The sequence below is a fragment of the Drosophila albomicans genome, chromosome 2R (genome assembly GCF_009650485.2).
Source record: "Drosophila albomicans strain 15112-1751.03 chromosome 2R, ASM965048v2, whole genome shotgun sequence".
Taxonomy (NCBI): domain Eukaryota; kingdom Metazoa; phylum Arthropoda; class Insecta; order Diptera; family Drosophilidae; genus Drosophila; species Drosophila albomicans.
In genome coordinates this window covers 24,128,703-24,143,392 of record NC_047631.2, presented here as the reverse complement: position 1 = coordinate 24,143,392, position 14,690 = coordinate 24,128,703, and the positions used below count along the sequence as shown (strand labels likewise).

The window sequence follows — 14,690 nt, the reverse complement described above, 5'->3', positions numbered from 1 at the left end:
CAACGAGCCATGCAAATGAATGACAATTTGCAAAGCGAAAGCCACCTACGAAGTCGAGATATAGAAACAGAGGAGGAATCGGGAAGAATAATAAACAGGAAACTGAGACTTAGCAGAAGATTAAACAGGCTGAAAGTAGGTAGCAAAAAAACAAAGAAATAGAAAGGAAGAAAAGTAGAATAATAAATGCAAACAAAATGCGAGAAATCATGCCCCATTTAACAAACAAATCCTTGGACAAATCTCATAAAATCAATCGCTTGCATTCGACTTCAGATATGAGCCAAGAATAAAAGTTATAACATGTGTGCGCAAGTTTTATGATCACATTTAGTGACCATGGAGGACGTGTAAGTCGTAAATAACTGTAATAGTACAAGAGTTTGCTAGCAGTGATGTTTACCAATCGACACAGAACACTTTCCATAACAGCAAATCACAGTAATTGCCAAAAAGCACACACCAAACACAAACACACACTCTAGCAATGTCACAACTTTCTAATACTAACCCAGTTAAATTGTTCAATGACACGTAGCAGTTAAAGCAGTAGAGAGGCCCAGTGGCCCAGGCCTAGACCTTCAATCTTCAAACTCGAAAGCCTCAAAGATAGATAAATGGAAATGGAAACAAGAAGAGTGGAGTGGAGTGTGTGGAATCAGGGTTCTTTATGGCATTTTGGGCATATAAGAATGGTCATGCCTCGACGTTTCGGCCACTTTCTTCATTCATCAAAAGTACATAAAGCCAAACACATACGAACGAGCAGAGCGTATTCATTTCACCAGAAATATTTCTGGTGTGTGCAACGCGCCAAAAGAATACTCTTTTAGAATGTTCGACTCAAGTCTGATTGTTCATTTGTCTGTCTGTCTGCTTAAATGAAAACTTAATCAAAGAGTTGACAATATCAGGCGGGGCTTTAGCCGAATATCAACAAAGCTTAAATAATGGAATCGGAAAAACTGCGTGACAATATTACTAATTATGCTTAAATAAACAAAAGCAAACGAGAGACGAGAAACGAAGCTCACAACTTGAAAGTAAAATAAACAAGAGACTCGAAGAGTCGAAAACCAAATAAACTATCGCATAGTCTGACAAATTTATGACAAAAGACGAGTACTGCTAAAAAGCCGACAAGAAGAACAACAGTAATGACAACAACCACAACAACAAATCCATTGATTGTCAAGTGCAACAGTTGCTTGGAACTTTAATTTTTCCATTTTTCGTGTTGTTTATTGCGCTTTGCAATTAGTGTTTGCTTCTTGGCGTCTCTGATAAGATGTTTTTTTTTTTTCTTCTGCTATTATTATTTATGAAGTCGCCCCAATGAGTAACACCCAGCCCCAAAAATGTACTGCAAACTAACTCATAAATCAGTAAAGTATTCAAAAAGATCTTATCTAGATTTTGTACAAATTTTGCTTTCGTCGCAAGCAAACAAAAAGAACTGTTTATAAGTAGTTTGTCTACTATAAGTTTGTGCTTCAATCGCTCTCTAAATTTATTATTAAATCCAGTATGTTTCAAGAAAATCCTCGATTCTTAAGTACACACACTTAAACTAGTAAGTTATATTCAAGAACTTTCATTCACAGCACACTTTAGCAAATTGATTAACAATCGCTTTACTCTAGTGTCTACTACACACTTTATGAAAGACAATGCAATTCATTGTTCAATTGCAGTATTAACGCAAAAAAAAGAAGAAAAATATCTTATCACTGGCTAACCAAGACGACAATCTAGTTGACTTATCGCGTGATGACCAACAATGTCAAGTTCCGGCATAACTATACTCGTATTTATCAAAGCTCTGGTGAAACTGATAAAGACGATTCTAAAGTTGATTCTTGCGTGGCGTATAAATAGCAGATGATGGTGTTGTGCGGAAATTGGCTATTAGCTGGCAGAAAAAGGGCTCGCAGCTGTTGACGTGTTTGTGCTAGAGAGTGTAACGAACCGCGCCAGTGTTGGACAACACACGAAAAGCAAAAAACATGCCGAGATCAGCCGACATTATTAAATGACATGACTGAAAAGGGGAAAAGGGGGGAAAAGGTGGAGAAGTGTCTGTCTATTGCTGTGTTGTGTTGAGAGTTGACTTGAGCTGATCAATGGCTGCTCATTCAATTTGGTGTGCAAAGCGTAAACTGATTGTGATCGACGGACAGACAGACAGACGATCTGGAGACTGAGTGACCACAGATGCACGACGACAGCGGTGCAGTGAACTTTTGCTGCAGAGCCAAGAGAGGCCAACAAACGCAAACGCAAACGCTAACATGGCTAGAAGAAAGATGCAAGCAAAGAGAGAGAGAGGAGAAAGATGGAGACACGCATATGGTCAACAAGGCAACGAGCCAACGGAAGAGGGGCAGTGACGACCGAACCCAACTAATAACAAACAACCGGCTTTTTAATACACCAGAGAAGGAGACAGAGAGAGAGAGAGAGAATGGAGAGCGAGGTCTGCAGAGACTTTTGTTTACTTTGTAAGCGACTCGCGAGTGTTGTGTGGAGGCACAAAACTTGTTGCATGTTGTTGTTGCATGCTGTGTTGTTGTTGTTGTTTTTGCGGGGCATGCGCATAAGTCACTACACAAATTGCGCAAATTCCACAACAGTCAGCAAAAGCCAGGCCATCTGTCGTCACTCCTCTGCAGCGATCTGTTCAGCGCTTTGCAACACTGGCCTCGATCATCGCAACTCTGCAACTGCAACAGCGACAGCGAGGTGAAGGCCGCAAACTCGCACATAATTGCATTGCCCGCAGACCAGAGCAGACACCCAACCAACTTAAAAGTAGTAGATAGTAACTCTCCTCTCTCTCTCTTCTCTGTCTCTCACTCTCTCGCTCTTGTGGCAAATTAAAAGCATGCTGCCAACACTCTTGGGCATAGCGAATTCACAATAATGCGCATTTTATTAGACTCCCTGACTCTACCCGCTCTCTACCTCACACACACTGAGTGCATTTTCCGCTTCAACACGATTTTCATTTAAATTTTCCAAAGCGTTGCCCTTTGCGTTTTGTGTGTGTGTGTGTGTCGGTGTGTGTGTTCCAGGAAGGAAATGTTTTTTGCATACTCCATGCTCCAGCCTCGAGGTGTTTGACGTGTGAGAGATTGTGGCATTGGCTTAGGGTTGTCAGGTTTCTTTGTGCCAAATGCCCTAAGACATTTACGGAATTGCATTTTCCAAAGTGCACACACACACACACACACACGCATATGTTAAGAGCATAGACACGTTGATATGTCGAAAGGAAAAAGTTATTTTAAGCCTCGTTTTGTCATGTGCATATGCTAAGAGAGCGAGAGAGAGAGAGACACTAACACTCACTTTGACGTTGACTTGTTGGCTAACTGACAGCGCGTCATTTCATATTAATGAAAGCTGTAAATTTTGATCAATATTTAACAGGCAGTTGAACTAGAAGTAAAGTATTTACTGTCACACTTTAATGGCCAGGCGGCAGTTAAACTAGTAGTTAAATATTTGCGCTATACATTTTTAACTGGCAATTTATCCCGAAAGTTAACTAGTTAACAGTTAACTAACTGAAGTACCATTTGCCACAGCTTGCAACGGAAATAAACATATGGCAAGGCTAAGCATGAAATATATCGTTAACAAGAGAAAACATTATTTTAAAGCACTTTTATTATAGCTTTATGGCAATGCTCAGCCATTTTCCACTCCATCGTTTTCATTGCAATCGATCACTTGCGCAGTTGCCAAATTTCGATAACACGAAAATAAAAATGGTATGCAGTTTAACTGCATTAAAATCAACACACATTTCAACACATTACAACGGTTTAATTAAACAAGGTTAAAGTTTTTCGTTTTAATCGATCACTTGGCATGTGCAGTTGCCAAATTTCGATAACACGAAAATAAAAATGTTATGCAGTTTCACTGCATTAAAATCAACACACATTTCAACACATTAAAACGGTATAATTAAACAAGGTTAAAGTTTTTCGTTTTAATCGATCAGTTGGCATGCGCAGTTGCCAAATTTCGATAACATAGAAACGAAAATATTATGCAATTTAACTGCATAGAAATCAGCACTCATTTCAACATATTCCAATGGTTTAATTGAAGAAGGTTCTAGTTAATCAATCTAATCGATCACTTTACATGCGCAGTTGCCAAATTTCGATAACATAGAAATGAAAATGTTATGCATGAGAAATCGACAAATGTATTCTAAAAGCGTATTTTCTATGCTACACTTTAGCCTGTGTCAATTATTTTCAATTTTATAGTTGGGATTTTATCGACTTCTTTTAAACCTTAACCCACTTTTGATGGTTGTAAATCAATGTGATCTCTTAGCTGCTCCACTTTACAGTCAGCAGCACAGCCCACGCATTCCCTGTGCATCCCCAGCATCCAAAGCAATATCGAAGAAAACACGCACAGTCTTTCAATTAGCGTGGGGTCTCTCTCAATCGAAATGCTTGATGATACTCTGGGGTGCCTGGGGTCCATGGCAGCCCCCATCATGAGGTTTGTCTTGCATTTTCCAAAAGCGCATCCACATGGCAAACAATTCAACTGCCATTTATTTTATTTATTACTGTTGCTGCTGCTGTTGGCTGTAAGTTGTAAGCTCTTGGCTCTTGACTGTGGCTTTCGTGTTCAGCTTAAACTGGCTTCATAGAAATAAAAGTGAAATTTTCACAGGAGGAGAAAATGTTGCAAAATATCGTCGGCTATGCTTGTTAATGCCGTTGTTGTAGTTGCTTTTTCCTTTACTTTGCTTACGAGTTTTCCATGCAGTCGTTGCTTGGCATTCGCCTTGCACTTTTATTATCAGTATATAAATTTATTATATATACGAATAAAATTAAATTAATTAATGCATTTTGTGGCTAATTAAATGCTTTACCAATTTGTTTCTCTTCAAGTGAAAAATGCGTTTGCTGTGGATCGATTAATTTTATTAGCTCTTCGGTCGAGTAAGATATAGTAATTATAAATTGATGGAAAGAGCTTGTTCAAGATAAGTTTATCAATATATCATTTCTCTAGTGCTATTTCTAACTGAAACTGGAAATCGACATTAGTTATGCATAAAAGATGTCAACAATCTACAGTCCAATGTAATTGTTAATCGGTAATCGGAGACCAAAGGTTTTGTTTTTTTCTGTTTTTTTTTAATAACTGATCGGTCAATGTAGCCATGAGTAATACGAGCCCATTTATCAAAATAAAATACAAAACAGCCAACAGCCAAAAAAAAAAACAAAAAAAGAAAAGGTGGAGAACTGAAAAACTGTACGACAGGCTCGAAAATTATGCGTTAATTAACATGGCAGCTGTGGGGGCAGCGGAAAGATCTTGAAGGTTATGGTATGGTGAAGCGAGAGATCTGGTTTAATACTCTTTATTATAAATCGACTTTGACATGTGACCCCACACTGTTTGACCTTCGCAGCAGCTAACACCAGCAGCCGCAGCAGCCATAACAATGATAATGATAAAAAACTGGAATGGGAAATAATTCACTGCGGTAATTAGGCATCACATGAGAAGGGGTTAAGCAGAACGAATATAAAAAACAGATCGATCACAATAAATGTAAGTTGTAAATTGTAAATTGCATTTAATGCCCATTTCCCAATTCTCAATTGAAGCTCACTCATAAATTAAGTCCAAAGTGCTTGAAAATAAACAAATGACAATTTGATAGATAAGACACAATCGAATAAAAAAAATGAAATACACAAACGAATTGCTAATAAAGAATTAAATAAGCAACGCTTATCAATACTCAAAACTGAACGCTAATTGGAGCAGCACCAAAATTATAGTATGTATTAAATTAAATGACTGATTGTTGACAGTGAAATTGAAATTTGCAACGTGATGTTGCCAAATTTCACAAGCGCATTGTTGCCAAATTTTATCAGTGCACAAAAGTGTAAATAAAGGAAATACCTTTAATAAAGTTTCGAAATTAGTTCTAATAAATTACCACATAAAAAGATTAAAAGAATTACGAATAAATGAGTAATCTTGAGATTTATCACACGCCATAAAAAGCAGCGTTGCCAAATTGCAATTTTTCCAGTGTTGCGTATCGCTGCAATTTGAGCATTTGCTCTAATTGTCTGAACATTGTTTGCTGGACAAACAAACACTTGGAGCAAAAGTCAACATGCAACTTAATTGCTATAAAAAAGTAAACAAAATCACAAGAAAGAAAGAAGAAAAAAAAACTAAATGTGCTTGTTGCACCTGGAGGGCGCCGTAGGGCGTTGTGCCGCTAAACAAATATGACAGATAATTGTTGATAAACGTTGGCGCTCTTTGATAGTGTATTCCAGTATGTGTGAACACTGTGTCGTCTATCTGGCAACTGTTGACTTTAATCAAATAATACGCTCCAATGTGCCGTTGCAGGCAGGCACTTCAATTCAATTGAGGCGCAGCTGTAGGTGCAATCAGAGTTCTACTATTTGCATAACTGGGCCAGCTGGCCCTGGAAGAAGGCATCGCGTATCGCCTTTCATCAGTCACTGAGATAAGAAGCAGACTTGGCTCGAAAGTATGTGCATAATGTAAGAACAATATCAATAAATTATTTAACCGGAAATCTGACAGCTGCATGCCCTAAAGATGCCACAGACTTGCAGATCTATACGAAAGTGGCAATAAATTAAACTCGCACTGGCTGTTATCTATATATAAGTCTCTATAAATATAATTTAAGATGTGCTGGACTGTGCAACGCAGTTAAAAACAGTCAACAAACTTTAATACGATGGATTCATGCAGTGCATTCGATGCTCTCTTAAATCAACTAAACATTGTGGAAAATACATATAATACTTTATGACTTTTTCTACTCAATTTCTAGGTATTTCTTTCATTACTTTATTTTGTATTCACTTATAATTACGCCCACACATTAAGCTTTAAGGCTTTGCTTTGAACATTAGCCGACGATCAAGGAAAATACAAGCACCTGTCTTATCGCACTGTGAGCTTTAGCTTTCATTTAGCACTTTTATCTGGAGCACATTACAGCCACAGTCGCTTCCTTTATCACATACAGCACACATTCGCCCTAAATAATAACTATGCCTCATGCATTAAATATTATAACTTTACGAGGCAAAAAAAAAACACAACAGAGACACGAACGCACACAACTTGACGCATTGAGTTGGCTTGAAACACTGAAAGCAAAACTGGCGACAGGAAGGCAACAAAACTGATGAGCGGGGGAGTCAAGTTGGCTGTGGTAAAGGACACGATTCGTGTGGGAGGATGCTGAAGCTGATGCTGATGCCAATGGCTTACCATTTGCATGCCCAAAACTTTTGCTAACCCATTTAAAAGCGAAACCTGTACATAAAGCGAATCATTGTATATATCTATATATCTGTATATCTGTATGTATTCATGTATATAACTATTTAAGTGTATACATGTTAATATAGGTCGCAAGCTGACGACTTTTGCAACAACTTCGTTGCACTCGTTATCCTTCGGGAGTCGCCGACACACCCCAAATCCCAAACAACAAACACCACTCCAACAGCTGTTGTTCGCTTAACAGCGCTCTGTTAATGTTATTTACAGTTACAGCAGCTGAAACTGTATGTGCACAATGTATTTTGTATCTGGTATCTTGTATCTATACTCGTTTATATCGGTCAAACACTTTTTTTTTGTTATTTTTGTGCAAAAACTCCAATTCATGTGTTTTGGGGTTGTACACATCTGGAATATGTTCATAACCACAGTACATGAGTATTTTATAATTAATTACGAATTGCTCTTGGGGATGGAGTATATTTTATATTCCAAATCTCATTCCCATTCCCCATTGGGCGCTGAGTTGGCAAAAATTGTTTTGCATTTCGCCTGGGGATGCGAAATGTTTCTGGGCTGATAAGCAAATTGCTAATGCTTTCAATTTTCAATTAGAGCACACAAAGGGAAATCCTTTAGGAAAATACGCTGATGCTGCTCTGCACTTACACAACCGAATATGTAACATTATTGTGTTGTGCATATGATATTTAAGCTACTCCAGGATTAGCTTTGTTTGTTGTAAGTTATGTAAGAAAGTGGAGAGGGAGCTTATTTCAAAAGTTAACTCTATGCTTAAAAGCGCTGTTGCCACATTTCTCGTGTGCAATGTTGCCAGATTGCTCTACAACTGAAACTGCCCAATTAAACAACTTTTTTCTATTTAAAAATAAATATTATAAATCTAATTGCTTTCATCCAGCTTTGTAACATTACCCAACTAGACAGGCTCAATTTTCATTTGCCAAACCAGCTGTAAGCTGCACTTAATTGTATATAGAATAGGCAACAGCTTCTGCCATCACCTGCCAGCTACTCGATTACATTGTAGCATTCGAATTTCGTTTTATCTCGCGATGTCTCCAGCTTGTTAATAACATTTCACCCGACTCAAGCGCGGCTGCAACATGAGACGCACAACTATTAATTAGACAGACGCTAATGGTAACGAAAAAAATATATATTAAAAGCTGTTTAGCAATCAGCACGATGCAGCTTCATTTGAAAATCAAACGAATTTTCCAGGCCACAACGATTGCATTGAGTTAATCGTGCTTTAATGATAAGCAGACAGATAAGATCCCGCATTTTAATTATGGACAGCAGCCAAAATGTGAACTAATAAATAAGATGATGCTGCTGCAGACGCCGGTAGCGCCCCCAGATTCAAGTATATCCAAAACAAAAATGTAGACGAACTGAATTGTGAGCGCATTAAATCAAACAACAGCAATAATCCTAATGACAGAGAGATATCTAGTGTCTCTGTCACACCGCATATGATATAGGCCCAGTTAAAAGAAATCACCCCCTGTGGCATTTCCGTTCGTTCGTGTTTCATTCAGACAAAACCCAAAAACAACTACAAAAACACACATATAAAGTGAGGGAGAAGCATTGAAACTAATCCCAGCTCCGGCACAAGTGCATTTTCATTTTCCAGACAGTCTGTAAAAAGAGTTTCGTAGAGTTTCGTGGTCTGCGTGTGCGTGTGAAAAATGAAAATGCCTCGAATAACAGGTAAGTTAATAAGCGACGACGACGACTACAGACAAGTTGAGGCCCAGTCGAAACAAAAGCATTTCACTAAATAGTCGGCATTGTTTTGGTACCTGTTGGGATGGCGACCATGTCGGCGACAGTCAGCGAACAACAATAACACAGAGTTATAGAGAGCAAGAGAGAGGGAGAGAAATACAATTCGTTTCACGCTACCGACGACGCCGCTGTCTCATGGCCAAAACAGAGAGAGAGACAACCAGGAATAGCCAAGTCGAGTCCGAACCACCTGTCGAGGAACATTTTGTACAATAATTGCACAAGTGTCACTTGGACACAGGTAAAAAACAACAACAATGTAGTAGTAGTCCAAGTCACCAACTGGTTCCCTGAGAACTTATCAATGTGAGTGAAAGAGATGGCGATGGCATAGTAAACTCTATATGTTGGGTGGTAATTTCATTACACGAATTGCCGCAGCTCTCAACTCGCAGCTGGGCAAAGACTCAGTTGTTTTATGTGATCGTCGCCGCTCTGAATGGAACTTACACTTAAATTGTTAAGTGCCCAGCATGGGTGGGTTTTCCTTTTACTACAATACATAGTACTTCTGCTACTTCATTGTCTGTATTACATAACTGTGCTCTATGGGAATTATGACTTGGCAAAAAACAAAACCAAATTGTTAAGAATTAAGCAAAACAAATATCGTTTTTCACCTGTTGAACAACTTCCCACACACTACGCTTTATATACAACTTTTTACTCCAGTAAATGGGAATTAATGCCAGAAATTTCCTTTTTAAAATGGAAAATATTTGAAATATATTTTCACTCACCTATCTCTTTTAATTACATATCCAGAATTGTTTATTTATTAAATCGAATCAGTAGTCTTAAAAATAGACTATTGACAAATATCGTTTTTCAACTTTTGAAAAACTTTTTTTCTTTCAAAATCGAACGTATTTGAAATATATTTTTATTTGATCCAAGGAATGATACGAAATTTTACTTCAATCACTCACCTATCATTTTAATTACAAATCTAGAAATGTTTATTTATTAAATGGAATCAATAATCTAAAAAAATATCGTTTTTCAACTGTTGAACAACTCCCACACACTTTGACTTATAGAAGACCTTTTCCCAACTTGTAGTACTCCAGTAAATGGGAATTAATACCAATAATTTTCTTTCAAAAACAATGTATTTTTATTCGTTTTAACGAATGATACGAAATTGTGCTTCAATCACTCACCTATCTATTTTAATTACATATCTAAAATTGTTTATTTATTAAATCGAATCAGTATTCTTAAAAATAGACTATTGTTCATATACAATTTTCAGTTCAAAGTCAAGGGATGCTGCTGATGCTGTTAAACAACAAATGTATCTGCCAAATATTTGCGTTCAACTTGAACTTGAGATTGTAGAGAAAACCGAAAATAAAACAAAATATCAAAATATCCGGCAAATCGAGTGAAAACGCTGACACAGCACGATTTCATCATAATCATACAGCAATACTGTTATATCATTATTGACTTTTTGGAATACGAGTAGCATAACGGGCTATTTAATCGATACACTTTCAATTATAACACAACATTTGCAGTTGCAACTGGCTGAAAATGGATTGCAATGCCGTAAAATGCTTTTTATACCCTGTATGTTTTGGAAAACAAAGGTATGATGAGTTGGTGATTTGATATTTTAGATAAATTGTAAGCCAAAGTCATGAAAAATATGCTGTTAATTCAAAATATCTCAAATGATGTAATTAAATTCCTTAAATATACTTAATTTATGTTGTGTAGTTTAACGATAAGATAAATATGTCTTCTACCATAGATATCTAACGGAAGCTAAACTGAGATAAATACCAAAGGCAAAAAAATGACTTTTTAGCAACGTTATTCCATTATACCATAACTCTTTTTATCACTATTCCATTTTCTAAATGAATTCCATTGGACCGTAACTCTCTTCCCTTCTTTAACTGCAAAATAAATTTATCTCGCAGGTATCTCAAAGTCTAGCTCACTCGCTTTTTATAGCTTTCTTGTTAATGTGCAAAATTGTGAGCACGCCAAACGAAAATGAAATGTTTCTTTTGCAGCCAGTGTGTACACACTCTATCACATGTATGTAATTCTGATTACCTCAGTTCGCCTAGTTGGCCAAAAGCAGGCGACTCGAATGGCCACAACACTTTCGGCCACAAACAGCAGCAGCAGCAGCAGCAATAGAAAAAGAAAGAAAGACAAAAAAAAACAAACGTTCAAGTCAAAATGGCCATAAAAAATGAAAATTGCAACTTTGGAAATTATGCGGCAAACAAGTTTCGAGCATGCGGCACTTTGGGGAGCTGAGATAACTGCAACAACTGCACAAGGAGAAAAAGAGCAAAGGGGGTGACTTGAGGGGGGACGTCAAATTTCACGTAGCAATCGCAATCGCAAATTGCAAACTGCATAACTTGGCTTGCCACCCTTTTGTTGCAACTACTACACTGCACTACATGAGCGAGTGTATAGAGAGTACTATACTATTATATTTTTGTATCATTAAGAAGCGGCTTCCGCCTCGTAGCTATGGAAAACCTCCACATAAATTGACGCACGGGCCGCGCAAAAATATAAAGATGGGAAGCAACAACAACAACAACGACAACAACAACAAAAGAAAATCAACAACAATAAATAAAACAAAAGACAACGGAAAACTAAAATGCCTCTGACTAAAGAAAAATAACAAGAAATAGAGATAGAAACATCAACAGTTGGAAAGACGCGTGAGAGAAATGGGAAAAGGGGGAAAAAGTGAATTGATTTTCATGTGTGGTGCAAAAATTCAACTGTTTTTTGCTTTGGGAAATGCTTTTGGATAATTGTGTAATGCGGTGGGTCCCTTGTTGTCACCCTTCCCCACAAAGTCACAAAGACAGCGTTGCCAACTGCCAAAGAGTTAAAAAGCATAAAACGTTGCCAACTGTCAGCTGTCAACTGCAGTCGAGAGTCGGAGCGATTTATTATGGTGGCCGCTGTTGTGGGTGGAAAGAAAAAGGCAGCAAAACTAATTGAAAGAACTAAAGTCCAGTAGCTGTAATGGCTGCTAAACAGTGTGTACACACTTAAAACTAAAAGTACAAATTACATTTGAAGTTCTAAGAACTGAACTAAAAACAAATTACATAACTTTATATTCGCATTGTTAATAGGGTAAATTTAAGAAAGCAATTTGCTAAAATTAATTTAAATTAATTTCATCAAATTTATGAAAAATTCCAGCAACTGTGCGCTTGCTAAACAGTGTGTACATATTGCAAATTAAATGTACAAATTATATTTGGAGCTTTAATCATATTCAGATTAGATATACAAATATTAACCACTGCAATAGATATCCAATTTTCTATGCATTCAATTTGCATTGTGGGTGTAACCCTATCCCCCATCTCTCTATAGCTGCCTTTCTCCACAGATCGACGCCCTTAGTTATTGAGTGTTGACAATGCGAAAGTTGCCAGCACCAAAAAGCAAATGAAGCATGAAGCATTTGACTTGTAATATTAGACAAGTTGTATTTGCAATACACACAAATAAAAACAACAAATATGCGTCGCCCTGGCGCACAACTAGGCGGCAACCCTGCCACAGCTGCATTCCAGGCAATTGCAATCAAATCAACTTTCCAATGATGGATTTTTTTTTTCGCTTCATCTTTCTCGATTATAATTTAGCCGTTTTTTTCGTTTTTTCGTTTTTTTTTCTTTCTGCAGTATTTTGCCATTACCTTATTAGCTAAAAACCTGTTGGCCGAACACCGAACGGTTGATGATGATATCAAAAAAATAAAAATAAAATAATCATTTAAGCGCCTAAATGTTATTACCCCGAAAGACGAGAGACGAAATGGTTATTATCGCCGACATTCAAAGTGAAAATGATTTGTAATAGAAAATTGATTATTCGAAAAAGCGAAAACAACAAAGCAGTTTCTCAGCTGTAAATCATATAACGAAAACAAAAAAAAGTAAAACGATCTTATGTACGTAACTCCTGAATTATCAACGCAGTCGCCAGACGACGTAACTCCACATCCAGGCGAACAAGAAGATAACTTATTCTTGGCCCTATTATCACTGATCGTGCTTATTGTGCTGATCTGTTGTTGCTACAGTTGCAGCAAATAATCAAACATCAATCAACTAGGAAATGGGAAAATATGATATCTCTACAATTCCATTTTGGGATAGAGCGACAACCGAAGGCAACGAAGAAGGAAAGGATTTTGGTTTATTGATAGCTGCTCTCATTGCATTGGTAGCAATTCTCATTGCTATTATTTTGTGTATTATTTACATTTGCAATAAATAGCATCAACTCTATTTTCAATATGTGAGTAATAGAATCCAATTGGACAACGATCGCAAAGGGTTGCCACATTTTCGCAAGAAAAAAAACTCACCATGCAAATATGAAAATCGCCTAGCAATTGTTGTTGTTGTTGGTCTTGTTGTTGTTTTTGCTGCTGATGCGGCAAACTGTTGTTGCAGTTTTAGTCCAATTCGTTTTCGTTGTGCGTTATAAACAAAAAAATTTACGTATTTTAAGATCACGCGTTTCCAGTCTGTATTTGATTTGTTTGCTTGTTATTGTTGTTGCTCGCGCTCTATGCATGTATAACAAAAAAATGGAATGAGATGTATTAGAAAATGTGTGTACAACAGACACACACACACATACAGAAGAGCAACAGCAACGGACTCAGTGGAACACAAACAAACACGTTTTAACCGTGTATATGTGTGTGTCTCTCTGCGATTAGAATTGTTGTTGTTGTTGACCATTTATGGCTGTTGCTGTTGCTGCTGCTGCCTTTGCCTTAACTTGTTGTTGTTTTATTTTTCTAAACTGGTATTAGATGTGAACGAAGAGCTATGTAACTTAAGAAGCACAAACATATTGTGTTGTATATATACGTATTTTTTCGTATTATTATTCACTTGAAATGGGCAACGTTTTCATTTCAGCGAGACGTGTGTAAAATTGCACCGAGCTCAACTAAAAGATTCACACACACACACATCATGCACACGCACACATCCGCAGTCATCCAAAGGCACGCACGCACGCACTCATACATACAAAAACACACATTCATACACACTGGCACGCATACATAGACACACAGCAGCCGAGAACGATGCGCGCTAAATTCACGAAAAATTTTCTTTGCCCAATGCACAGGTGTGTTTTATTATTTTGTATTATAATTTATGTGAATGTGTTTTATAACGAAACGAGCACGGCAAAAATAGTAATAAACAAATTGTCGTCGTCGCAATTCAAGTTGTTTTTTGCCCGGCTATGTAAAAGCGCCAAATTTGGCGTTACTTTTCCAAAATTACATTTAAAACTTTTCTTTCTTACATTTATTGGCGTAGACACATGTTTTGTTTCATTTGTTGGGTATATCAACAATACATATTTTGATATCGACACTTCTTTTTTGTATATATTTTGTTTGTTAAAACATCGTAGACCGCACAACCGACGAACCGACCGCACGCTTCGACAACAAATTTTACAATAACAAAACGGTTGAGCAGAAA

The 14,690-nt window shown here is 37.2% G+C and overlaps 1 protein-coding gene across 5 annotated transcripts in view; it reads right to left on the bottom strand.

Moving 5' to 3' along the window:
* LOC117575863 (uncharacterized protein CG43427) overlaps positions 1-14,665 on the bottom strand; it is a 71,749-nt gene extending 57,084 nt beyond the window's left edge. For 4 of the 5 annotated variants that reach the window (XR_007955371.1, XR_007955372.1, XM_052007420.1 and 1 more), the window contains exons 1-2: positions 14,509-14,665; positions 13,544-13,747 (exon numbers count right to left, since the gene is read on the bottom strand). The gene's annotated coding sequence lies outside the window, so the exon portion shown is untranslated. The remainder of the gene's footprint in view (positions 1-13,543; positions 13,748-14,508) is intronic. The other variant, XM_052007421.1, reaches the window with a different exon arrangement.
* Positions 14,666-14,690: the final 25 nt, after the last annotated feature.